Source organism: Balaenoptera borealis (genome assembly GCF_965194805.1).
Source record: "Balaenoptera borealis genome assembly, chromosome: 8".
Lineage (NCBI taxonomy): Eukaryota > Metazoa > Chordata > Mammalia > Artiodactyla > Balaenopteridae > Balaenoptera > Balaenoptera borealis.
This window is the reverse complement of record NC_138865.1, coordinates 36419019-36445995: the sequence shown is the minus strand read 5'-3', so window position 1 is coordinate 36445995 and position 26977 is coordinate 36419019. Positions and strand designations below refer to the sequence as shown.

Here is a 26977-nt window from a genome sequence, read left to right as displayed (position 1 = left end):
TACTAATGTAAGATGTTAACAATAGGGGAAATTGGATGTGGGGTATACTATCTTCACAACTTTTCCATAAATCTAAAACTATTCTAAAATCAAAAGTTCATTTAAATAAAAAAGAATCAAAAAGAAGGTAAAATATGTTGTACAGACTGGCCTCAATAAATTTCCCAGATCACAAACACATAAATACATATTTTAGGAAAGTAAAAAAGAAAGAAAGAAAGAAAGAAAGAAAGAAAGAAAGAAAGAAAGAAAGAAAGAAAGAAAGAAAGAAAGAGAAAGAAAGAAAGAAAGAAAGAAAGAAAGGAAAGAAAAAAGATACTAAAGGTCATCTGAAAAAATAAACATGTGAATGGGACTTCCCTGGTGGCGCAGTGGTTAAGACTCTGTGCTCCCAATGCAGGGGGCCCGGATTCTATCCATGGTCAGGGAACTAGATCCTACATGCATGCCACAGCTAAGAGTTCACACGCCGCAACTGAGGAGCCCACCTGCCACAACTTAAGACCCAGTGCAACCAAATAAATAAATAAGTAAATAAAAAATAAACGTGTGAGAATGAATGGGAAAAAATCAAAATTAATAAAATGTTCTAGTTCTATCAAACATTATAAATGTTACAAAGATATATTAGAATAATTTTTTGCTGGGAAGGAACTAAGCACTTGAAATGTGATAGAATAGAACTCAGAAACAGATTCAAATGCATTCAGGACTTTTTATATGATAAAGGTGGCATTTCACATCAATGAGGAAAAGATGGATTGATCAATAAATGTTATTGAAATAACTGATAAGCAATTTTGAAATTTAGCTGCATACCATTATTTCTTTCACAAAAATCCAGATCAAATATTAAATGTTTAAAAAATCAAACCATAGTAGTAAACAAACTTGGATAAATTTATTTATGCTCTTAAAATGTGGGAAACCTTTTACAGTCAGACAATAAAACCTGAAGCCATAAAGAGAAATAGTAAGAAACATGTTCACATCAAAATTTTAAACTTCTTTATTGAAGAAATGCCATAAACAATACCAAAAAAATAAAAAAAATGGAAGAGGGGAAATATTTACAGCATATGACAAATAAGGAGCTAAATTCCCTATTTTATAAAGTGTTCTAACAAAAGTTTTTAAAAATCTTCCCCCAAAATGAAAATATAATATAACCCAAAAGAAAAGTGGGCAAATGAACCTGGCATTCTCACTTATTCTGGGAGGGGGAGAATTTTTTGAGGACAATTTGGCAATATTTATCAAAGTTTCAAAAGCATATTCTCTTTGACTCAGGACTTCTACTGCTGGGAATTTTAGCAAAGTATAGGTGAGTAAATGGGCAAGGATGTTCACTTCAGCATTGTTGGTAAAAACAAAACTCTAGATTATCATACTAAGTGAAGAAAGTAAGACAGAGAAAGACAAATACCATATGATATCACTTATATGTGGAATCTAAAAAAATACAAGTGGACTTATTTACAAAAGAGAAACAGACTCACACATAGAAAACAAACTTATGGTTACCAAAGGGGAAAGGTGGGGGTAGGGATAAATTAGGAATTTGGGATTAACATACACACACTACTGTATATAAAATAGATAAACAACAAGGACCTACTGTATAGCACAGGGAACTGTACTCAATATTTTGTACTAATCTGTATGGGAAAAGAATCTGAAAAAGAACATATATATATATACACACACACATATATATGTATATATATATACATATATACATATATGTATATATGTATATATATACACATACATATATGTATATGTGTATATATATATAGATCGATAGATATCTGAATCACTTTGCTGTACACCTGAAACTAACACATTGTAAATTAACTATACTTCAATAAAAAATAAATTAATTAATTAAAAGCCCTCTAGATACCACCTGTGTCCATTAGCAGGGGCCAGGATAGATGCATTCTGCTGCACCATTCAGTGATTCCTTTAAAAGGGATGAGATGGAACTACATGTGGGAGAAGCTCCAGGATATAGTTATCAACTTAAGAAACAAGATACAGTGTCCGTCATGCATTTGTCCTATATACCTGAAGATATTTTATGGAAAGATTCATAATAAACTTTTAACAATACCTATCTTCAGAAGAAAGACTCAGAGGACTGATAAGAAGTGAATTTTCCTCTTCGTGTGTTAATTTTTTACACTGACTCTTTTATTGTGTACATGTTACTCTATTAATCATTTATTAATCATTCAAATTACAAAAACAGAAACTAGGAACAAAGTACAGACTACCTTTTCAATAAGCATTATAAAACTTTAAAACTTTCATTGCATACATCCCAAATTACTGTCTCTCTAACTAGAATTAACATATACTGAGTTAAAATAAATTTAACCAAAGGCAGAGATGTGGCTCTTTAATCCGTTTTGCCTTTTCTTCTAGCAAATGTATAGATTCAATGAACTTTTTGAAATACTGAAATGTATTCCCATGTATTTAGAGGATTTGAAGGGATCAGGGGAACCCAGGTTAGGAACACTATTATAATATGAAGAGCACTGGACGGGGAGTTAGGGAATGAATGCCACCGCTAACTACAACTTGCTGTGGGACTTTAGCAAGTCCCTTACCCTTTTTGAGCCTGAGTTTTCGCCTCTGTAAAATGAACAGCTGGTGGCAAAAGACCCTTCTAGCTGTCAAATTCTGATTTATGAACACTCTGTAAACTTTCAGTGTCACCAAAGCTATTGTGATGGCCACCATAGCCAGCTAAAGTAAACATTTTTCTTCAAATTGCACTCTCGAGGTCCAAAACAATATTGTCCCTGGGTCCTGACGATATGTTATTGAGAGCTGGTGGTTCTTCACCCTTCATGGAGGTGAGTGCAGACCCACTTTTTCTCACCATTTCTGAGCCTTTTAGGTCTTCCCTGTGCTTCCCTCTCTCTCAGGAGATTCTCTTGCATTATCATCATCTTCTTATTGCTCCTGCCTCACATTACATGAGGAAAGTGTTTTATGGTACTCAGGTAGAAGATATCATGTGAAACAAACTACCATCTCTGGAATACTAGTCAATACTGATAACTCTTTGAAACAGTTTTCTCTGCATATCTGTATCTTAGTCAACTTTCAGGTTTCCCCCTAATCAAGGAGAGTGGGGAGTGTAGATAATCCACATATCGTCTATATTTGTCTTTAGACCGTGTTTTCTTCTTAGCTTTGAATTCTGGATATATCTGAGATTCCAGGAACTGACTTTAAACAAAATCACGAAGCTTTGCAGTGAGGATATATCTGACTCATGAGTTAAGTGGGACACTTTCCAGGTGCCCCATTTTTTAGACCTTGTTCAAGTCTTTTCTTCAATAAACTTCATGCTTTGATTGACCCACTTTCTCTCAGATTTTGGCAAAACTGACCTTTCCAGTATTACCTCGTGTCAGGAGATAGTTACCCTTTGGGTTTCTATTTCTAATTCATGCACAGTTGATAGATAGTATGAAACATCACTTCAGTAAGTGGTTAGGTGAGAGTCATTATCAAAACAAGTAGAATGTGGTACTCACTGTCAATAAACAGGAAATCAAAATTTCATAATCTTCTCTGACTTATGTGGAGTTGACATATTTGTCACACCTTCCACCTTTTAATGAGGAATGACAAAGAATAGAGAATTCAGATTTGCTCAGATTACAAAAGAATTGATTGCTTCCTCCTCTGTGCCCCGTACCCCTCAATACATTCTTTCACTGTAATAACCTAACTAGTATTAGACAGTATATTATAGAGTAGTCAATGTTTTATTTATTTATTTATTTTTAAATGATATATAATTGACATGTAAAAATACATTAGTTTCAGGTGTACAACATAATGAACCTATATGTGTATACAGTATACTGTGAAATGATCACTGCAGTAAGTCTAGTTAACATCTATCACCACACATAGTTATGCATTTTTTTTCTTGTGTTGAGAACTTTGAAGATTTACTGTCACAGCAACTTTCAAATAGACAATACAGTATTATTAACTTTAGTCACCATGCTGCACATTTTATCCCCAGGACTTATTTATTTTATAACTGGAAGTCTGTACCTTTTGATACCCTTTACCCATTTTTGTGCACCTCCCACCCCCTGCCTCTGGCAACTACCAATCTGTTCTCTGTATCTGTGAGTTCAGGTTTTTTTAGAGTCCATATATAAGTGAGATCATACAATATTTGTCCTTCTCTGTCTGACAGTTTCACTTAGCATGTGGCCTCAAGGTCCATTCATGTTGTTGCAAATGGCAGGATTTCTGTCTGTTTATGGCTGAATAATATTCCATTGTATATATATATACCACATTTTCTTTATCCATCTATCCATCACTTGGTTGTTTCTGTGTCTTGGCTATTGTAAATCATGCTGTAGTGAACATGGGAACGCAGATATCTTTTTGAGTTAATGTTTTCATTTTCTTAGGATAAATACCCAGAAGTGGAATTGCTGGATCATATGTAGCTCTATTTTTAAGTTTTTGAGGAACCCACATGTTTTCCATAGTGGCTACACCAATTTACGCTCCCTCCAACAGTGCACAAGGGTTTCCTTTCCTCTGCATTCTCACCAACACTTGTTATTTCTTGTCTTTTTTATAACAGCCATACTAACAGGTGTGAGGTGATATCTTGTGGTTTTGGTTTGCATTTCCCTGATGATTAGTGATGTTGAGCACCTTTTCATATACCTGATGGCCATCTGTATGTCTTCCTTGGAAAAATGTCTATTCAGATTCTGTGCCCATTTTCAATCAGAGTTTAAAATTTTTTTTTTTTTTTTTTTTTTTTGCTATTGGATTGTATGAGCATGTTATGTATTTTAGATATTAACCCCTTATCAGAAATATGATTTGCAAATATTTTCTCTTATTCCGTAGGTTGCCTTTTCATTTTGTGAATGATTCCTTTGCTGTGCAGAAGCTTTTTAGTTTGATATAGTTCCACTTGTTTATTTTTGCTTTTGTTGTCTTTGCTCTTGGTGTTCAGAAAATCATCACGGAGACTGATGTCAAGGAGCTTACTGCCTATGCTTCCTTCTAGGAGTTTTATGGTTTCAGATCTTACATTCAAATCTTTAACCCATTTTGAGTTAACTTTTGTGTATGGTGTAAGATAGTGGTCCAATTTTATTCTTTTGGATGTAGCTGTTCAGTTTTCTTAACAACATTTATTGAAGAGATTGTCCTTTCCCCATTGTATATTCTTGGATCCTTTGTTGTAAATTAACTGACCATATATGCCAGGCTTTCTATTTTGTTCCATTGATCTATGTTTGTTTTTATGCCAGTACCATACTGTTCTGATTACTATAGCTTTGTAACATAGCTTGAAATTAGGAAGCATGATGCCTCCAGCTTTGTTCTTCCTCTCAAAATTGCTTTGGCTATTCAGGGTGTTTTTATACAAATTTTGGGATTGTTTGTTATATTTTTGTGAAAAGTACCATTGGAACTTTGATAGGGATTACATTGAATCTGTAGATCACTTTGGGTAGTGGGAACATTTTAATAGTATTAATTCTTCCAATCCACGAGCATGGAATATCTTTCCATTTATTTGTGTCTTCTTTAATTTCTTTCATCAGTGTCTTATAGTTTTCAGTGTAGAGATCTTTCACCTTCTTTGTTAAATTTATTCCTAGGTATTTTTTTATGCAGTTGTAAATGGGATTACTTTCTTAATTTCTCTTCCTGATAATTCATTACTAGTATATAGAAATGCAGTGATTTCTGTATATTGTCCTGCAACTTCACTGAATTCATTTATTACTTCCAACAGTTATTTGTTGGAGTCTTTAGGGTTTTTTATATAAAATGTCATATCATCTGCAAATAATGACAGTTTTACTTCTTCTTTTCTAATTGGATCACTTTTATTTCGTTTTCCTGCCTAATTGCTGTGGCTAGGAATGCCAATTCTGTGTTGAATAAAAGTGGTGATAATGGGCATCCTTGTCTTTTTCCTGATCTTAGAGGAAAAGTTTTCAGTAGAGTACGATGCTAGCTCTGGGCTTATCATATATGAACTTTATTATGCTGAGGGAATAGTGAATGTTTTAAATGGCAAGACAGGCCTTGAACTTATTCATCCTTAAACCCCCTCCACTTGGCTTAGTTTTCCACGTATGGTTGATGTTCACCTGATAGTTTTAAATAGGGGGTTTATCTCCTGAATGTGGGATTAACCTTGAGTTCTTAGGATTCTCCCTTGCTTCTCAGTGTCCTGCATACCTTTCGTTATCCACAAGAGGAAAAAAGAAAACAAAAGAAAAACTAGATTCTTCAACCACTGTCACAATGTTTATGCTGCTAAAACTTTAATGTGCATTTAAATCAACTGGGGATCTTGTTCAAATACAGATTCTGATTTGGCAGTTCTGAGTTGGGGCCAAGAGTCTTCATTTCTAATAAATAAGCTCCCAGGAGTTGCCTATGGCCCTGGTCCCAGACCACACTTTGAGTATCAAGAATTTACAGTTGACTTATGTGTGCTATTGACTGAGTGTTTATGAAGGAAAGACATGTTTTAGTTTCCCAGTGAATATGTCATTTAATATTTCTTACACACATATATATAGAAAGGGGTGAAGAAGGGTTAATAGGGTTCAGTATGAATGATGTTCAGAAGATGAGAAAGGAAAATGATGAAGCTGGCCGGATATTGCTTTGTGTGATTTGTGCTTCAGCTCAGCGAACAGATCCAGAGTGGGGGTAGGGTGAGCAGGGTCAACTGCTAAAACATAGGTTACTGTGGGGGTGAAACCCAGCCTCTGTTTAATGTCTCCTCTAACAGCACACCCCCGGTTAGGACTGGAAACGTAGGAATATATTGTATCCAAAAGAAATTACAAGGAATGGCAATTTCCTTGTAAGGAAAGGCAGGTGGCAATTGCCCAATTGGAAATTTACCAAGTTATCAGCAGTGTGATTTATGTGACTTATCTTCTACTAAGATGTGTTTCTATACCTCTTTTACCACACTTTAGGTATATTTTCTGGCCTGCAGTTTCCTAGTGTTTTCTTAGAAATATATTTTGTGTGTATGGCATTTAAAGAAGAAAATTGGAAGCTCATTTTTATCTTTCTGTGATAATTCTTTGCATTTCAGGTTCCCTGAAGTAGCTCTGCTTATTGTTTCTTTTTTAAAGGTTGTAACAAGGCAGCGGCAGCACCCCACCCGCTACCCGCTCCCCTCCGTGTGGGGGGGGAAAGTGGAAGCACATGGATCTGCGGTGGTATACAGCAGATATCATCCTCACCCTCTCTTCATGGTAATTGAAGGTTGAAGAGACATGGAAATCCAAACTAGATACACGTTTAAAAATATCACTAAAACACTTCTGATTGCCATTTGATGCCATTTGACTGCACACCCTAACTACTCGATTTAACCTTCTTTTTGTCCAAAATACTGAATTTTCAGTTGAGCTGCTCACAAGCCCGACTAAATTAATCTCTCCAAAAGTAAAGGAGGTGAAATCAACTGGTCTGAGGGAAGTGTGGCCAAGATATTCATGTATCAAAAATGTACATGGCACTGGAAACCCTGATAGCTTCCCTGCCAAATGGTTGTGATGTTCATTTTAGAGAAAGGAAACGGAGACCCAGAGAGGTGGAGAGCTTGGTCTGAAGTCACACTTGAGCCATGCGCTTGAGCCAGGATTTGAACTCAAGTATGTCTGGCCTCAAAGCCTGTGCCAGACCCAGTAGGTCCCTGACAATGTACTGCGAGTCCTCTAGGGCACTCGGTGCCATTTGAAGCTTTTTTTTTTTTTTTTTAAATCACAGTGAAACATTATTCAGAGGCTCTCCCTCTCACCCTCCAGTAGAGCCCTGTGCCTCAGCATCACCCACCCTCTTGTTTCCTGTATGGTTTTTTTTAGAAGTCTGCTATAATGTGGAATGTGATAGTCTCAGTTAAAATATCCTTTTTATCATGATCAACAACAAAAATCAGGAAGATCCTCTCATTATGTATTTATTTCATACCTTTAAGAATTTCATTTTGTTCTGATTGGTCTTGCTGAACTGAGTTTTAAGGTCTTCTCTAGGAAGAAGAAATTTTATTTCTCAAGGTTCTTTTCTCATCTACCTGAAATCCATATATTTGGGTTATAGCATCACTATTAGAAATAGGTGTCTTCATAGAATTTCTAGTAGTTTGGGAGAAGTTGAATGTTCCAGAATCATAGCATGTATTTCAGCTGCACTATTAGCATTCTAGCTAAGGGGAGTTTATTGTTCCAGTTTTCATTATAATACAGTCCTGTTTAATATTGCATGATCTGTGGGTTGCCATAAACTTGGTACAAATTGGAGTGCTGATATAACATGAAATGAAGCGCCTTGTCTGAATGTTGCTTTTGTTTTGTATTTAACAAATTAGTATGTTGACATTTGTCACTGATGGATTTCATTATTTGCTGAAAGGGTTTTAGGGGGTTTGACAGCATGAATGGTTTGTCCCACAGACTTTTGAGAATTGATAAAAGCATCTTTGTTCTTTGTACAAAAGCACAACAGATATCTTATTGATGGACGCACAAAAAGGGATGGCTTGGCTTGTGTAGCTGCAACATAAAATAAACCAAGAAAATAATTTTTGAGTTGCTGCTTATGCTTTTATGTGATTTCTTCCTCTCTTTTTTCCTGATTAAAGAATATGTTTCATTCATCTCAGTAACATACTCAAGAGCAATCAATGATCTTTTAGGAAACTTAAAATGTTGGTTCCTTTATACTCCATTTACATATTGTTTAAGAAAGAAAGTTTAAAAACATTATAAAAGCAGTTATTGTGTAGGGCTTGCATTAAATAACTGTTCTGAATCCCCAGATAACAAAGGGGTAACACGGAGGAGTCAGCCTGTGGATCAAGAAATGAAGAGTTACATATAGTAAAGAAAAAAAAGATAAAACTTTGATTTAAAATTCTAGTTTAATCAAAATGGTAAAAATACACGTTCTTCTGTCATTTCTTTTCTGTAGTTATATTTAGGGGAACAGCCTTGCCATCCAAATATACCTTCCCTGTGCATATCATTGAGTTCTATTGGAAAGCTGCTCACCTCACACTTTTGCCCCAGTGCTGTTAAAACCTATCATAAAATATGCTCTGTGACATACACGCGCGCGCGCACGCACACCACCACCCCCCCCACACACACACACTCTTTCAGTAAAAGCCATGATAGAAAGGTACAATGAATGAAATCTGTCAATGATCAGATACTAACACCCATCACTAACAACTGCCAACACTCAAGACTAAAGCAGTCAGACAGTGTGTGGAACCATGCGTCACCCCTGTCATTTCGGCGGGCAGTGGAGAGCAGGGCCTTGAGCAGGGAGGGGAAAGGGCGGGCTGCTGCAGAGGCCAGTAGTGAGCAGAACACAAACCAACGTGGTGCTATCCAGACACGACCCAAAGTTTCTAGGTGAAAACCCGGGAGCTAACAGAGGAAGAGAAGTGAATGGCTCAATAAAGAAATAATCTCATTTACTGAACTCACCCCTCCCCACGGTTAGACTGTGATCTCCATGAGACCCCATCCCTGTCCCTTTTGCTCGGTAGTGTATCCCAAGCACCGAGCACAGGGCCTGGCAGTTAGTAGGCTCTCAGTAAATATTTGCTGAATGAATGAATGGTTCAGCATCACTATCTGCCTTCTGTGTCCTGTTTGTCCAACCTAGTCTTGGACCAAGAGTTTCTGTTCTTTGAATGAAATCGCTTTGTGGTCCAGGAACCAAAGCTGGTCCCACTGAGGATGTGTTCAGAGTGGTGTTAGAAAGAAGCCCTGGGCTTGAGTGCCTGCTCTGCCATGCTCAAGCTTGGTGTTCCAGGGCAGTCTTTTCCACATTCGGAGCCTCCATTTCCTCACCTGAAGAGAAAAAAATCCACAACCATCACAAAGCTGTTGAGGTTCAATTAAAAAGGGAAAGAAAATATGGAAGTGAAGGGCTTTTAGAATGATAAGGGTATTACTATTTACTTTATTGACTGAAGGATTTTTCTTCTGGGAGGTCACCGACAGGAGAGTTAGTTTATGAAGGAAAATAATAAATAATATAATAAATGATAAATGAATAATAATATAATAAATAATAATAAGTAAATGAGAAGCGACTTAACGGTTTTTTTTTTTTTTTTTAATTTATGGCTGTGTTGGGTCTTCGTTTCTGTGCGAGGGCTTTCTCTAGTTGCGGCAAGTGGGGGCCACTCTTCATCGCGGTGCGCGGGCCTCTCACTGTCGCGGCCTCTCTTGTTGCGGAGCACGGGCTCCAGACGCGCAGGCTCAGTAGTTGTGGCTCACGGGCCCAGTTGCTCCGCGGCACGTGGGATCTTCCCAGACCAGGGCTCGAACCCGTGTCCCCTGCATTGGCAGGCAGATTCTCAACCACTGCGCCACCAGGGAAGCCCCAACTTAATGGTATTTTAATATCAGGCTTTATTGTTCTCCCAAAGACACACGGAAGAGCTGAACCTACAGCCATGTGTGGAACAAGTGGACGACCCTGCTTTGTGACTTCTGCACACTGCTTCTCAGCTGTCCCTTAGCAGTCGCGTCGGGGTCCTTCCTGTGAGGAGAAATGTGAAGATCTGAGAGATCCAGTGGTTGGCCCCAGTCCCCGAGCAGTGGGGCTCCCCAGAGTTCCAGGGTGTGGGCTCCCCTGCAAAGTGTGCTTAACCCCACATATCAGGTTGTTTTCTGGGGGCAAAGGTATAAGAGGGAAGGGTCTGCTTGGCTTTGTGCCCCTTACACATACACAGAGCCTTTCCAGAGCTTCTTCCCAAGCAAGAGCTCTGGCCTCAGGGGGTCAGTGGGACAGGATGATTCTTCCTTCAGCCACCCATGAACTTCTGCTGAAGCAACCCCTTTGTAAACGAAATGCAAGGCAATTTCTCCCCTGAGCAGCTGTAAAGGTGCGGACTGTTGGCTTTGTGACGACAGCGTGGTATAGAGAGTGGGTTGCCCTGGAGATCCAAGGGCCGAGGCTCAGTCTCCAACCTGCTCTGAGCCTCAGTTTCCTTGTTTGGAAGTAGAGGTTACATCAAATGGCCATCAAGTGCCCGTCCAGCTCTAAGACTCTTTGAACTCCAGGTTTCTTCCTTTCCAACTTATGAAAATTATTTTCCCCACTTTTCCTAAGAGGGGAAGTATAGACCCCAGGCTGTCTGTGACAACTGCCAAAGCGGCTGTTTTTTAATGGAAAGTCGGCTTCCTTCTGAGGTTGCTTAACATAGCAGAAGCTTCTCGAGAACAGAGAAGCCTAATGTTTCCCTTTAGCTTTTTGACGTCATTTGCCTGTGGGTGGGTTCCCTTCCGCCGCCTCTCCAACCACACCAAATTTTATTGCACAGATTTAAAAAACACACCTCAGTGTGGCAGGCCACCTAAAGAAGCAATTTAGCCCAGGAGCCCCACCGCTAAGCTGCGGCCGTCCAGCCTCGGACTATGTCAGGATCCCATCTCAAGGAGTAAATTAGCCATCCTCCCCTTCCCGGCCTCCCGCCAATAAAAGCGGAATGTTCACTTTACACTATCTCATGGGGGATTTGAAGAATCATTTATAAACACAGACTTGAAAGCACTTAGCAATCTACGAGAGTGTAAGGGGGAGGCACTACCATTTGTGGCATGTTTACTGTGTGCCGGGTACTAGGGTGGGCACTTGACTTTCATTCTTTGTTTAACTCAGCTGTATAATCATCAGACACAAAACTGTCAAACAGTTGGTTTTTAGGCCACTAAGAACCCAAAGCTTATCAAGAAGACAATGGACAAGCAGAGGGAGAGAAGGGGAAACCAGACCTACCATAACATAAGCCCCTGGGGAGCTGAATGTCTTTAGCATTCTTAACAGCACCCACACAAAGTTTAAAACTCTAATTATGCCCATTTGCAACGCACAAATACGAGGCGTTGGAAAGACATCCATTCACACAAATATTTTGCCCTCTTGATGCTTGCAAATGTCAGAGAGTTCAGCTGAGTGATTGCTAATTTAGCTGCTGATAAATAATAGAGATGTTAATCTTATTCCAGTATTTTCCTTTCTGAGTTAAAAATAATTTTGCCAACCCTCCTAGTACATGTTTAGGTGATTCATCTTATAATGTGTAATAGATGGGAAATTCAGGAGAACTGAACTTGGTCGCCAAAATAAGCAACACTGCCCATGACATTATGGAATAAAAACACACGGTCATCTTGGTCTCGCCCACTTTGAGGCTTCCATCGCCTGGTAATGTGAGCGGTGTTCGCGGTGAGGCGCATGTGCGGAAATCGTGCCATGTGAAAACTGTGACTCAGGTCTGTTCTCAGAAGAACTGAGGTAATGGCTATTAATATTTTATTTCATACATTATAGTCTTTGCAGGAGCAAACACTGTAGTTAAGGTTACGTGCATTGACGCCCCAGCATGGTCTGGTTTTTCTTTAAGCCAGGCTTTCTTTCCACAAATGTGTTCAACCCAAAGGTGAATTTTCAGAGCCTTAAAAAAAATGAAAGAACAAGAAAGAAAATTTGAAAACAATTAGGTAAACCATTATAATAACACAACTGGGAAAAATATGACACTTGTTATACTTAGAAGATAGTGTGAAATGGTTTTTTTCTCTTGTCTGTTGTCATTCTCCTCCCGAGTGAAACTGGTGAACAACAAACCAACGTGGTATCTGAGGTGGTTGAAACTCTCCTTAAAGGTAGCTCTTTGTCAGCAGAAGAAAAGGCCAAGTCTTGCCCGAGTACACATCTTAGTAAGCAGCTGCTGGTACTCGGTGTCATAGCCATCTCAGAAGCCTTTTGTGAAGGTGGCTACAGAGGGCGGCAAACACAGGTTTCTGCCCTCAGTTGCCGTGAGCTTCTAGCCTTGAGTGAGTCACCAGTTTCAGGCAAGGGGTCTCCTTTGGTTCTGCTATGACTAAGATTTTGTAAAACAGTTTTGAATAAACCATCTGGCGGATTTAGGTCTGATATGACTTAGCTGTGGCACGCGGGCAGCTCCCACCATGTGGCATGAACGAGCTGGGTCTCTGGGTCTTTGTTCTCTCCTGTATAGGATGGGGAGGGGCAGGTCTCTAAGATGCCTTTTGGATTGAGTGTCCAGGCATTCCTGAGCCAGTCTCACACCTTCCCCAACTTCACTGTTAGCTTGTCCCTCCACTGCAGACCCTATCCCACCTATGAGCCGGATTCTGCACCGGCTTTTGAATCCATGTGTCCCTGCCCCAGATGTGCTCTTCTTCCCACCCCCCTCCCCATCCCCAGCCCCCTATGGACTAATTCCTTCCCTTTGATAGTTCTCCCTATACGCTCACCTTTCCGCCTCACCTCCAGTCCTCCATCAAAATGAACTCGTTCTCTTTCCCGGAGCCCTTCCTGGCAGCTGGAACCGAATATGGTACACATGTTCGCCTTGGGGGAAGTGGCTCTGAAGCAGCGTGCTTTCTCCGCTGGGCCCTGGGACCGTGTAATGCTTAATCCACTGGGGTTGACTCAGGCATTTGTGGCAGGCTGGTCGACTGAAATCACACTCTTCAGTTGGGATTCCAGCTTCGCTGCAGTAATGGCCCAGCCTGTTCACCCCGGTGTGCAGGTGCAGACGTGGGTCTTGGGTGGCCTTGTAGCATGCGGCACATCAGCAGCACATCCACTCAGCCTCCCCCAATCCTTGGGGGCCACTGCTGTTCCAGCCTCCCTGCTTTGACCACTCCTGCTTCTGCTGTTGACTTGAAGATCTACTTCTACCCTAAGGCACCTGGCTTCACACTGAGCAGGCAAAGGACTGAGGTGGCACTGATCTGGGGCAGTGACTAGGGTCCAGCTCTTTCTAAGGACAGCACAGTGTCATTTGCCAGGGACCTCTCATCTGTACTTTTCCACAGTGGGATGCAGTGGTGTTTCTAATTCTGTTGCTTGAAAAGTATGGGAATTTCCTTAGATCTTGCCGTTTCTGCAGCGAAGTGTCTTGGGTGAGGGAGGGACAGTCTATAGGATGAGCCCTGTGAAATTGCTCATTTTGGGAGGTTGAAATGGTCAAATATCAGCAGTTTCATATGGTTCACCTGAAAAGTTGAAAAGATGAAGGAGGGTCAAGGCTTTGTCCTGATGTTATATTTGCCTAGAATATTATATTACAGAAGAACATCAATATTCTATATCAAAGAACATTATTGTATAGATATGGTTATTACCACTACTACTTGAGGTCACTTTAGCAACAATTGATAGAGATAGAGGGAACACTAAATCACCCCCTGGGAGCCACGAGCCTTGGCGTTGGCCCCTGGTCTCCCGCCTTTGGAACTAGTTACTTAAAATTGCTCTCTTTCTACTCCCATGGTTGTTTTGTTTTGGCCAATGTGGTTAGTTTCAGAGATAAGGAATGTTGAGTGATCAATGGCCTCAGATGATATAGCTGCTGCAGTTTCATTTTCAAAATGCCATGGCAATAAAAAAACCATTTGCTAGTAAATAGGGTGGGATTCGTTGTTGGGTGGCGTTCACATCCATGCTGTCACTGCCTCACCCTGATTTCTCAGAGCAGCCGCTGGCTCAGTGTCGTAGCTGAATGATGTCATTTCAGTCATAACGTAATTTTCCAGCTGGCGAGGATAGAAAAGGGGTTTATTATTGTGTCATGTTTTCCACTGTGTCTGAAAGAAAATGAAGCAGACATGGATATAATACAGTATCAGTTCTGTTTTTACAGGTGTGTCTGAAGGATACAAGATACCTTTCACTTGCAATAGAAATGTGACTCTATGGCAAAGCAAATTTTAAAAAAAGAAAAAAACCTTTTCCTCAAGAGACTTAAAATATATGTACAATTAGTGACGGGAACTGGCCTGGAGTACATTCATCTGGAAGGACTAGGGGCAGGCAGCCCAGTCTCTGGTCTCATTTCTGCCCCTAATGACAAGACTCTGGCTTAATCTTTGCCTTGATTCTCCAAGGAGAAAATGGAGACCTCCCAAGATACTTGTTTCTATGTTTGTGTGTTTCTTTGTTTTTAAACTTTCATTGAAGTACAATACATGCAGAAAAGTGTACATCTTAAAGTGTACAGCTCATTGAAAGTTCACAAACTGAACACACCTCTATAACTAGCACCTTGATCAAGAAACAGAATGTGGGACTTCTCTGGTGGATGAGTAGTAAAGAATCCACCTTCCAATGCAGGGGATGCGGGTTTGATTCCTGGTTGGGCGCTAAGATGCCACGTGCCGCGGGGCAACTAAGCCCACGTGCCACAACTACTGAGCCCGTGCGCCTCAACTAGAGAGCCCGCGTGCCGCAACTACAGAGCCCATGCGCCCTGGAGCGCATGCGCCACAACTAGAGAGAGAAAACCCACACTCCACAACTAGAGAGAAGCCCGCATGCTACAATTAGAGAGAAACCTGAGCAGACTGCACGCCGTAATGAAGAGATCCCGCATGCCTCAACAAAGATCCCGTGTGCAGCAACTAAGACCCGACGCGGCCAAAAAAAAAAAAAAAAAAAAAAAAAGGGAAATAAATAAATAAATATTTTAAAAAGCCAGCAGAATGTGACCAACGCCCCAGAAGAGCCCTGTGCCCCCTTCTAGTCACCTCCCACCTAATACACACAGGGACCAGTGTCCTGACTTCTAACAGCATAGATTTTTGCCCAGTGAGACCCATGTCAGACTTCTGACCTACAGAACTATAAAATGATAAATCTGTGTTGTTTTAAGCCCCTACATTTGTGGTTATTTGTCACAGCAGCCATAGAAAACTGATACAGTGATGCAGCTGGTAGATGGGAGAGCCACAACTCAAAGTAAGGGCTCTGTCTCCAAAGCCTGAGTTCTTAAAAACCACCATAATATATAATATTGCCTTCAGCTTTAGTAGGTTTTTGGCCTTTTGTGGGGGATCAGAAGGTAAAATAAAAGTCCAAATGTCATCCAGAATCAGGTTAAGTTGGGAAATAGGTAGAATGTGTCTTCGAAGTATGCTGACTTGCCCATCCCACAGTCCCCATGTTCAGAATGCCTCCTGTCTAGAAAAATGTAATATGATGGTATGTTACTAACACTTCAGTGTGGATTATTTTAGTATATTATCCCTTCCTAAAGTATTTGCATTCTAAAAGACCCAAAGAATGACTCTCTCATGTTTATGAGAAAGAGGGCTACACTAGGGTACTGCAGCTGACCCTGTGGGTTGATGAACCCAGCACCCCATAAGCAATTCCCTTCTTCCTGTCTACCTCTACCATAGAATCAGAAAAAGCCAAAGATCCCCTTTCCCACGCTGCCTTGTAGCTTGGGTTACCAAAGAATGGAAATATAATATGGGCTTTCTAGGAAAAGTTTTGCTTTCCTGATGAAAGGGATAGATGTTGCTGGCACAGCTCCCCTCCTCTGCAGCCCCGCCTCCCCCTTTTCCCTCGGTTGCACATGAAAGTGATGCCTGCAGCTGTGGTGGCCAACTTGTGACCGTGAGATGGCAAGCATGAGGATGAAAGTGAACATGGTAAGGATGGCAGAGTGGGAAGCTAGAAAGACCTAGAGCTCTGACCACATCACTGAGTCACTGAACCAACCCCAGCAGCCACCCTCCTCCAGGGGTCTTGTTACAGGAAAGGAAAAGACCTTGCCTTGTGCGTGCCAACACTCGTTGTCTTTTCTGTTACTCGAAGCCGAATACGTTCCGAACGGATTGAGGTGCCTTTCAGCTCACTATAAATAAGGCAACTACCCAGAAACAGGGACATGGGCACTAAGAATTATTTAGAAGGAGAGAAATTCCTCTGATCCCCCCACCAGACACACACATACACACATACATACATACACACTATCACCATGGTGAGCACCTCCAGGGGAACCATCCCAGGAAAATGGGATTTAACTATAGATATCCAGTAAACCTGATGCATTCCATTTGGAGAGAAGAAGTGCAGTGCTCGTAATTTTAAATGAAAAGGTTAGTTAGAGCTAGGAGACTTTGGAGAGTAAAAGCTTTTATTTGTTTATTTTTGTTTCTGGTGAGGTTTATTACCTTTTAAAGAGAAATGCTGTTAAGTTCAGTACCTCTGAGAATGACCATCTGTCCCATACTTTCTAGGACCACCCTGGAAAATATGAGGCATATTATCCCTTTATCGCCACAAGTGTGCTGCTTTGGTCTATTTGTGGAGTCACAGATTGAGATTCGGAAATATGGCTATTGTTCTTAAAAGCTCAGTTATTTATGAACCCCCCAGGAGCCAGGGGATCCCTTATCCTTAATGGCACTTACTGATGTGGATGAGTACTTTCAAAAACTCAGAGACATTTACTTTGTAAGCAACCACTAAGAAAGATCTCTGGCCGGCTAAAGATAACTCGAGCAAAAAGGTGGTGATATATATTATGGCAGCTGAATACTCCTTTACAGACCAGGGAGAACAATCAACGAATTCATTCATTTAATTCATGAATTTCCCTTTATTTACACTTTAAACAAACATACCAGTTGTTTGCTTAGCTAACAAGCTCTGCCTTCATTATAAGCCATTAGTGGCTAGTAATAATTGAAACTGTGTTTGGATTTAAAAAATACAATAAATCCAATAAATTCCACCCTTAGTAATACGGAATTGGTAGTGACTGACTTGAACTAGGCTAAAGTTTGTATCTTTGCTCTCTCCATGAAGCAAGGGTTGCTAAACTATTTTATAGCCATGAACAAGTTTTTTTGTTTGTTTGTTTTTTTAAAAGTACAAACAGATTATTTTTAAAATTTATTTATTTATTTATTTATGACTGTGTTGGGTCTTCATTTCTGTGCGAGGGCTTTCTCTAGTTGTGGCAAGCGGGGGCCACTCTTCATCGCGGTGCGCGGGCCTCTCACTATCGCGGCCTCTCTTGTTGCGGAGCACAGGCTCCAGACGCGCAGGCTCAGCAGTTGTGGCTCACGGGCCCAGTTGCTCCGCGGCATGTGGGATCTTCCCAGACCAGGGCTCGAACCCGTGTCCCCTGCATTGGCAGGCAGATTCTCAACCACTGCGCAACCAGGGAAGCCCCATGAACAAGTTTTATAGTAGAATTTTTCATAAGAAAAACTAAACAAGAGGTTAAATCCACATGCCCGTAAGGAGTCAGGCAGCAAATATAAATGAGTGCATGGGCAGAGCATCCTTTAAGAAACACTTGGTCTTCTCTACCTACTTTTGATGGAGATGCGGGTAGAAGAAATATTTCACTTTTCTCTTAATCCTGCTACAGGAAAGGGGTGGAGGGCAGCACATATAATCACATATGATTATAAACGACAAATGGAGTCAGCCAGGGGTGGGGAGATAGGGGGAGTGATGGGGAGCTGGGGAGCCCAAGCCCCCTCTGAAAGGGTCAGCTTCTGTTCAGCTGCAGTTACTACCTAAGAATGTGAGCCTAGTGAGGTCATATCTTTCAAATTTTAAATAAAATTAGAAAATCTGGATTTCTAGGTGAAATCTTCCTATTTATAAATTTTGGTGATGGATTTCTTTTTTTTAAGTTAAAAATGCATCTGTCAAGATGTAGATCAGCGGCTCTCAGAGTGTGGTCCCTGGAACAGCAACACCAGCATCACCTGGAAACTTCATAGAAAATGCAGATCTCAGGCCCCACCCAAGCCTATGAATCAGACTCTTGGGAGGTGTGGGCCCCATGATTTGTTTTAACAAGCCCTCCAGGTGGGTTGCCAGGTTTAGCAATACTGCATGGGACACACACTAAAAAATTTTTAGTTATTTATATGAAATTCAGATTTAACTGAGTGTCTAGTATTTGTCTAGCAACCTACCTTTAGGTGATTCTGAAACACGCTGATGTGGATCAAGCAAAACATGCACGTGAGCCAGGCTGCCTGTATTTGAATCAGCTTTGACACATACTAACTATGGGATCTTGGACAAGCAGTATAACTTCTCTGTGGCTTAGTTTACTTGTGTGTCAAACGGTGATAATAATATCTCCCTCACAGGGTTAGTGTTAGAATTGAATGAGTTAGTGAACATAAAGTCCTTAGAATTGTGCCTGAGAGAGGGTAAGCAAAGTCTAAGAGTTTACTGTCATCAGTACTTTATTTTTCCTTTCCTTTTTCTTCACCACCATCATTCCAACCGTCAGGGAATACTTGAACTCAGCTTCCTTCAATTCTCTTATCCTAGATCCAACTTTGATTTCGTGATAGAACTGATTCTGACACCCTAAGCCCTAAGGCAGCTCTAGTGCTTGTTCCTACCCAAAGTAACCTCCTGCTTTGAAAGCTAGTTGACAGTGGTCAACTGTTTCCTGGCAGAGGAAACTCGTGCGTCCTTCCACACCAGCATCTGCTTTCAGGGCTCATCCTCTCAGCCTCCAGTGCCCTGCTGTATCCAGGCCTATGGCTGTAACGACCAGCCTTTGTGCTTCATGTGTGCCTTCACCAGCCCCCAGCACAACACTTAAACACATTTCTGACTACATCTTGAGTTTTCAGATCCCCAGATTGCCTGACTGGGCCACGGATGCTTGCTCTCCGTTGTGGAAGCAACTGATGGCCCCCTCACCAATTAAAGTTCTGAGTACTCTTTGGGAATTCCCACCATTTCTTTCTTTAGACTTGATTTGTGGGTCCAGAGAGTGCTTGCACTGTATTTCAAAGGAAACCCATAACCGCACTGCTCTTACTGCGGGTGGTGCAAGCTGCCCAAACGTCTCCCTTCATGAAGCAGCTTTCCAAGCTTCCACATGGCCACAAATGACAGACTTGTACACGCAGCGAAAAACCAACTGGATGAGCTATGATGGTTCTCAGTTGCGCCATATTATTGCTGTTCTGGGAATGAAGCAAAATGCATTATTTTATTAAATAAAGATTTTCCCTGTATCATGGTAGAGGCTAATTTTATTAGCTCTCTTTATGGGAACAAACATCATCACCCTGGTTGGGGAGGCCGGGAGCAGGGGCGGGGGTGAGGGAGCAGAGAGAATCACATTTTGTCATCCATGTGCTCCAGTGGAGGCTGCCAACATGTTTTAATTGGTAATTACTTACCAGAAGAGTTCTCCAGATCCTGCAGAAAATGCACAGCTCTCAGTTCATAACTCATTTAGAGATGATTCAAAAGACCTCTTCAGCTACAATAAATATTGTTTATATAGTTGGGTATGGGTGTGCCCCTGGTATCCAAAACACCAGAGTGTTCAGTAACTTCCAAAAAAAAAAAAAGTTAATTCTTTGTTCTCCTCTATGAGAATCAAGAGACTCCTTAGGTTGAACATGTACCTTAAGATTCAGAAAGAAAGGAGTCCAAATCTAGAGTTGGAAAATTCAATCAAATACTGGTTTTTGTCTCTGAATCTTTAGCTTTAAAACCTGAGACATCCACTTGAAGCTTTATTTAGCTTCTTAGGCGAGCATAACCATGAGATGCCAACCCTGCCACCTTCCTCGGGCAGGGTAGCCTGAGTTAGGTGTAGCCAACTACTAATCATCGAGTGCCGGGGCTGCCTTCACTTAGCACGCAGGACTGAGATCTAGAAATCCAGCTCTAGGGACGATGCCTGCATGCAGAAGTGAAGTGTCCGCTCTGCTTACGGCTCTGCTTATCGCTAGCTAAGCAGTCCACCAAAGGCGGTCTCTGTTTTCTAGAGTCAGAGGTGGTCTCCATGTTTTGTCATCGCCATGCTATTAATTTTTTCTCTTAACAGTAGGCCAAGGCCAGCACTCAACAAAATTATGAAGCTGGCAAAAATGTTTCGGTGTCCCCAGCGGCACCACTTTCCCCCTCCTTATACCTCAGGAGGAGCCCCCTCTCTCCTCCCAACTGTCATCCGTGCTCAGCTTTGGGGCCTTTCCCTCTTTTCTGTGAGCAGCCATGCGGAACCTGGTGGGATCCAGATGTTACACCTCAACGTGCCATGAGGCCATGCGCTTCTCCTCCTAAGATAACTGCTTCAAACCTGAGATGATAAACTTGTAGCTTCTGTCCATAGGTTGGTTTGCTTTGGCAAAACGTTTTTTAAATGTGTTGTCTACTTCCCCCATTGTTTCCTACTTTCCTCCTGTAGTTACCTATTTCCTTATATTGTTATCACTCCCCTAATCTCGTTATCTACTTCCCTCATCTTGTTCTCCACTTCCATCTTGTCATCTACTTCCTACCTTTTGTTATGTGCTTTCCTCATTTTATCTGTTTCCGCACCTCTCATTATCTACTTCCCCATCTCCTTACCCACTTCCCTCTATTGTTATCTACTTCCTGACTTTTGTTACCAGCGTCGCCCATCTTACCTACTTCCTTCATCTCATCATCTACTTTCCCATCTCCTGTCTACCCCCCCCCCCACCTCTTTGTCTACTTTCTCATCTTTTTTCTACTCCCTCCACTGAGTTATCCACCCCCCTCATTTTGTTATCTTCTTGGCTCCTGTAGTCCTTTGAGTTTGTGATCTGCTTTAAACCATCTCTTCTTTAAAAAAAAAAAAAAATCAGAGGATTTTTAGGGCAGTGAAACTACTCTGTATGATACTATAATGGTGGATACACGTCATTATACATTTGTCCAAATCCACAGACTGCACCGCACCAAGAGCGAACCCTAATGTAAGCTACGGACCCCGGGTAATGATACATCAATGTAGATTTGTCATCTGTAACAACAAACGCACCACTCTGATGGGGGAGGTTGATAGAGGAGGAGGCTGTGTGTGGCGGCAGGGCATATGGGAAGTCTCTGTACTTTCTGCTTAATTTTGCCGTGACCCCAAAACTGCTATAAAAAATAATGTCTCTTCAGGAAAAAGAAAAGTCAGGCTTTAACAAAAGTGGGTGGGAGGTAGAGGCTGGGGAGAGGCAGTAGGCAGTCTGGCATGTTGTCCTTCCTGGGCTCCTGAAATTGTACCCTAGGGACTGACCCTTGCATCTGCTTGTCTAAGCATCCCCTTGCAGTGGCCCACAAGGGACCTGGCATAGGACAGGGTTAGGAAGAATGGTGTTGCATTCAGGAATTTAGGCTTTTGGGGGGGCTTCACCAGAGGAGTAGTGATACTCCCCTCTCCCTTCCTTCCCTACCTTCCTTCTCACCAGAAAGAGGCTGAAGCTTTGCTGATCACAAGGTCTGATAACCTCCGGTCAGTGCTAGCTGGGTCCTGGAGTGTGGCTGGTCGCTCCCCTTGGGTGGACTCTGATGACGGAGCACCAGGGAGAACAGTGAGCATTGTACCACCAGCTTAAGCTGGCACAGAGGAATGGGAGCCCTGAAGCCACAGGTCTAAACCCAGTGACCCTGGGCAGAGTGGGGCAGAGTAGGACTTCAGGGTCAAGATTGTGTGAATGGAAATACCAGCTCCATTACTTACCAGCTGTGTGACCTTGAGCTAGTCATTTTACCTCTCTGTGCCTCACTTTCATCATCTGTAAAATGGTGCTGATAATAAAATCTATCTCCTGAGATGATGTACGTAAAATATAGTGCCTAGCACATAGCAAATACTCAAGCATTTGAGTCTTTTAAAGGAGCATATGTTTCTGGTAGAGGTCTCTGGCCCTGGGGCCTCCCCTCAGTCACTCTCTGCTATAGCCATGTTGGCAGTTTTAGCCAAAATTCATTTAGATAAGTGAGTAGATGTTTTACTGCCTCTTTGCTATTTAGAGTTTTTATTTTTTATTTTTTGGCCGTGCTGCATGGCCTGCGGGATCTTATTTCCCCAACCAGGGATCCAACCTGGGCCCCCTGCAGTGGAAGCACGGAGTCCTAACCACTGGACCGCCAGGGAAGTCCCGCTATTTAGAATTTTTAAAGGAAAACATATACTAACTAACACTAGCTTTTTCTCTCAAACCTAGATCCTTGTGTTGATCCGCTGTAGTAAGTTTTCTTCCAGTTTTTAGATCTGGTTTCCCCCTCAGGCTACCGAAAGGCCCATATCCCCGTATCTCCTAAGGCGCCAGTTTAAGACTACAACATGTGGCCACAGCGCGGGATGCCTGATGGAGCAAAGGGAAGGTTACTAGTCTCCACTGAGCAGTCTCAGAGCCAGAGGGGAGCAGGGGCCCTCCAGGTCATCTGGACCATCCCTTTGCCTTTGGGACAACAGACACGTCCCCTACCTTAGACTGCACTGGGGAGCGGGGCTAAGGGATTTCATTGCAGAGGTGAAGGGGCCGGAGCCGAGCATTTGGTTTCTAAATGCACCGAGTGAGGTACTGGCACAAATCACATCACACCTTACAGAGGAAGAGAAAGCATGTCCTGAGTCTAAGGGACAGCTAACTACGATTTGTCCTCCCTTTCAGATTGCCCCAGACTACTCTGAGTCTACCTTTCAGTTATCCAAATTAAGTTTGCAAGTAATTAAGTCATGCAAGTAAAAGTTGCTTTCACATGATTATGAGGCCCTTAGAACTCTCCAGTTTAAGTCTGAAAGTACAGGAGCCTGAGTTCCCCTCTTTGTTTGTTCTTCTTTCCCCTCTATAATGGGCTATTGGGCTCCACGTGTTGTTGAGATTGTGAAAACCTTTGAACCCATAAGAAGTTCAAACTTGATGAATATGTGTCTGTTTCCTGGACAAACCTCCAAGGATCTGTACAAAAAGTGAATCTGCTCCCCCTGAGGGGAGTTGGGATCTGCTCCAGTATAATGGAGGGGTGGCCTGGAGCTCTTCTTGTCCTTAACCAAAAGCAATTTCCTGTCCTCTTGGTCCCCCTGCAGCCTGCAGGGCTGGAGCCCCCAGTGCTGTACCTCTCCCTGAGCAGCAAGGTGGGCCACGCTGGTCACGTCTCCCTGGACAAAGCAGAAATAAATCACACTCCAGCCCCTGCTTAAGATCTGATGAAATTCCCCATTTCCGCTCCAAATTGAATTCCTCCCGAAGGATTGGAGCAGCTCCCGCGTAATGAAGGCACTCCTTCCTCCTCTGCTAGAAGCATGTTTTAAATGAACTGACACAGCCTTCTAATCTGGGTGGGGAGGTAGCTTTTAGGAACAATCTTGAGAAACTGTTTTCAGACCAGAAATGATATTTTTAATCTTGAGGGGCAAGGCGGCAGACAGACAGTACCACGTGGCCTTTGTCAGGAGGCAGCCCCGCTGCTGGTGGTCTCCTGGGAAAGAAGGAGAACACGTGTCCTGCTGTCGCTCTGCCCAGCCCCCTGCTCTGCCCCGCTGGCCTCCTAGATCACTTGCAGTGAAAGAGAATTTATGATGGAGAATACAAACAAGAGGGCTTGTACTTTTTGAGAGTTGAAAATATTACTTTCCCACCCATCTCTTATTTGAGAAAAAATGATCAACTCTGTGATTTAAAAAAAAAAACCAAAACCAAAACCAAAAACCTTCTTTAGGATGAAGATGTCATTGAAGTGATTATCTTCTGTCCTCTGTAACGATGATGAATCAACAATTTGGCATTTGTAGAGGCAGTTGACACAGGCCCTTTCAGGGGAAAAAGGAAAAAGAAAAAAGAAAACCCGTTTTCAAATAGGGCCTGTCAGAATGAAGGCTGGTGCCCCGCTGGCTGATTAGGACCATGAATAAGATTCTGAGAACTCAGAAAGTGTGAGGAGCCCAGGGGTAAAACTTATAAATCAAGTGTAAGGTAGGAGTAGAAAATTCTAAACATTCGTTTTGTTTTGAAGGTGGGCATGAAGGAGATTATCTGCTGGTAGAGGAATATTTAATATTATTCCTTGAAGTGAGTTTAAGAGCATTATACCTTTCTTCATTCATTGTTGGAAAAAGCAGTTTAAAAATTCTACTTAACATGAAAAATCCTGACATTTAGGTTCAAAAAGAGAGGAAGATATTCTCCTTGAAAAAAAATTCTATTGGTCCTTTTATGCCAGAATTTTGTTGTTAATAACCCTTGAGAAAGGTTATCAAAACCGTACTCTGTGTTTTTAATTTAGTTTAAGAAAGAACCTATTTCCCTCATAGAAGCTATGATCCACAGGTAAAACCCAACCTTAGACGACAAACTCCGCTGCAGGAGGATTTGGGGTCTGGTTCTCAACTGGAAAATTGCTTTTCAGGGAGAAGGTCATGTTTTCCACTGATAACAGGGTCATTTATATCAAGTGAAACGCACATCCTCCAATCTAGGAGGAAGTTTAAGCTTTGGTCTTTCTCAGAAGAGAGGAGGAAATATATTTCTCCCTGGCTAGGAAGAAAGTATTGAGGATGGGAAGTGGGAATTTAGGCACCATTCCAGCAATGCCAGGGTCTGTCCTGAGCCCAACCAAGGCCAGAGTGGTATCTCCAAAGTACTGACAGGTGGGGAAGGAGGTCTGGTGGAGACAACAAAGACTGTTGAAGGGGAAAAATTACAGGACAGGAAAATGAAATGCCATCCCCCCACACACAGCTGCTTTTGTGCATTCCTTCAGGCCCTTGCAGACTTTGATATTTGCATAAAAGGGCCTGGCTCGGCTTCCACACTGGGACAAAGCAGCGAGCAGGTCGCTGTGGACAGGGCAGCCTTTTTCTTCGTGAACAGTCTCGCTGCCATGTCACAGTCATCAGCGTGTGTACGCTTCTTGGGCTGCGGGGTCGGCTCAGCCGTACCGTCTCTGTAACTGCGTGTGCACCGTCTGGGTCTCTGGCCAGCAGACCTTTCCAGCGCAGGCTGTCTGTGAGCCTGTTTACAAAGCCTGAAGTTGCTTCTGTTTTGCTTTAGCCAAAAGGGTGAAGTGCTGCCAGCAGTATGTCTGGAATGTTATTTACTTGGTACATTTCTGTGGCTTTTCTTTGCAGTGCTGCACATGCCAGAGCAAAGGGTCATTTACTTGAAAATGCCAGGTTTCGCAGTTTGTCTTCTCCATGGGGTGACTTTCTCAGGAAGAGGAAGTTTAGCTCCTGGGCCTCTGTTTCCTCCCTCCCTCCTTCCCTCCCTCTCACCCTTTTCCCTTTCCTTCCTGTCTGCCTTCCTTCCTTCCGTTTTTGTTTTTTTTTTTTTTTTTCCTGAGTTAGTGCTCTGAACTTCTGTTGTTGCACATTGCATCACACCTTTGTATCCTAAATGCCCCAACTACACTTTTAATTCCTGGCGTTTCTGGTGGACTCTGCCGGGATCCTGGCGGACACCTTCTCATTTGTGCGCCTGCCCTGTTATTATTTCACATGAAAGCTGCCTGTTTTGGCACACATGACTCCCGCGCTTTCAGTTGAGCTCTCTGAGCGGAACGGGCGATGCTCTGCAAGGCAAATACAGGTGGGGTTTTCTCTACTGGCGGCCGTGGGGGCAGAGGACAAAACCGCAAGCCGTCCTGGCTTGTGCAGAGCCCACACGATGGCAAATGCATGGCTTTTGAAGGAACGAACCAGTGTGTACAGCTTCTTAATTTGGAAGGTTTCACGACTGCTTTTGTTCAATCGATGGAGGAGAGATTTCTTTTTTTTAAAGAGCAAATTCTTCATTCATAAGATGGTAAACAAGTCCTGGATAAATGAGAAATACCGAAGGTGGAAGCACAGGAGGTATTTCCTTTGCCTCTTCTCTCTTCAGCCTCCCTTCTTCCCATTTCATCAATGCAATTCTAATCATGGTATTTGGGGTTTTAAAACAAGGTGTGGGAAATGAGATTAGATAAATCTCCCTGGCTGGTGCCAGCCCTGGAACCGTTTGCACACCTGAGTGAGTTAATTCCCTTCTCTCTCTCTCTGCCTAGTTTTATGTCATGGGAACGTATAAGCATCTATAGATAGAAGATACCTTTGAAAATCTCGGCCTCACACAGACTCAGCCTTTATCAGAGTCTCTTGAAACCTCACCCACTCATGGCACCTAGGAGTTTGTTGCCTCTGTAACCACCCTCAGTCTGAACCAGAAAATGTTTGGTTCCATTCTTCTCGGCTTTTCCCGTCCTTCTGCATGACTTCTCACTTTGTTTGTAAGCTGCTCGGATTTTTTGGCTGAAGGGTCTTCTTTGATCACTGTCTCGACAGCATGGGCTTCAC

The 26977-nt window shown here is 42.2% G+C and overlaps 1 protein-coding gene across 1 annotated transcript in view; it reads left to right on the top strand.

Annotated features, from left to right (window-relative positions):
* Window positions 1-26977, top strand: part of AOPEP (aminopeptidase O (putative)) — a 372310-nt gene that overhangs the window by 191729 nt on the left and 153604 nt on the right.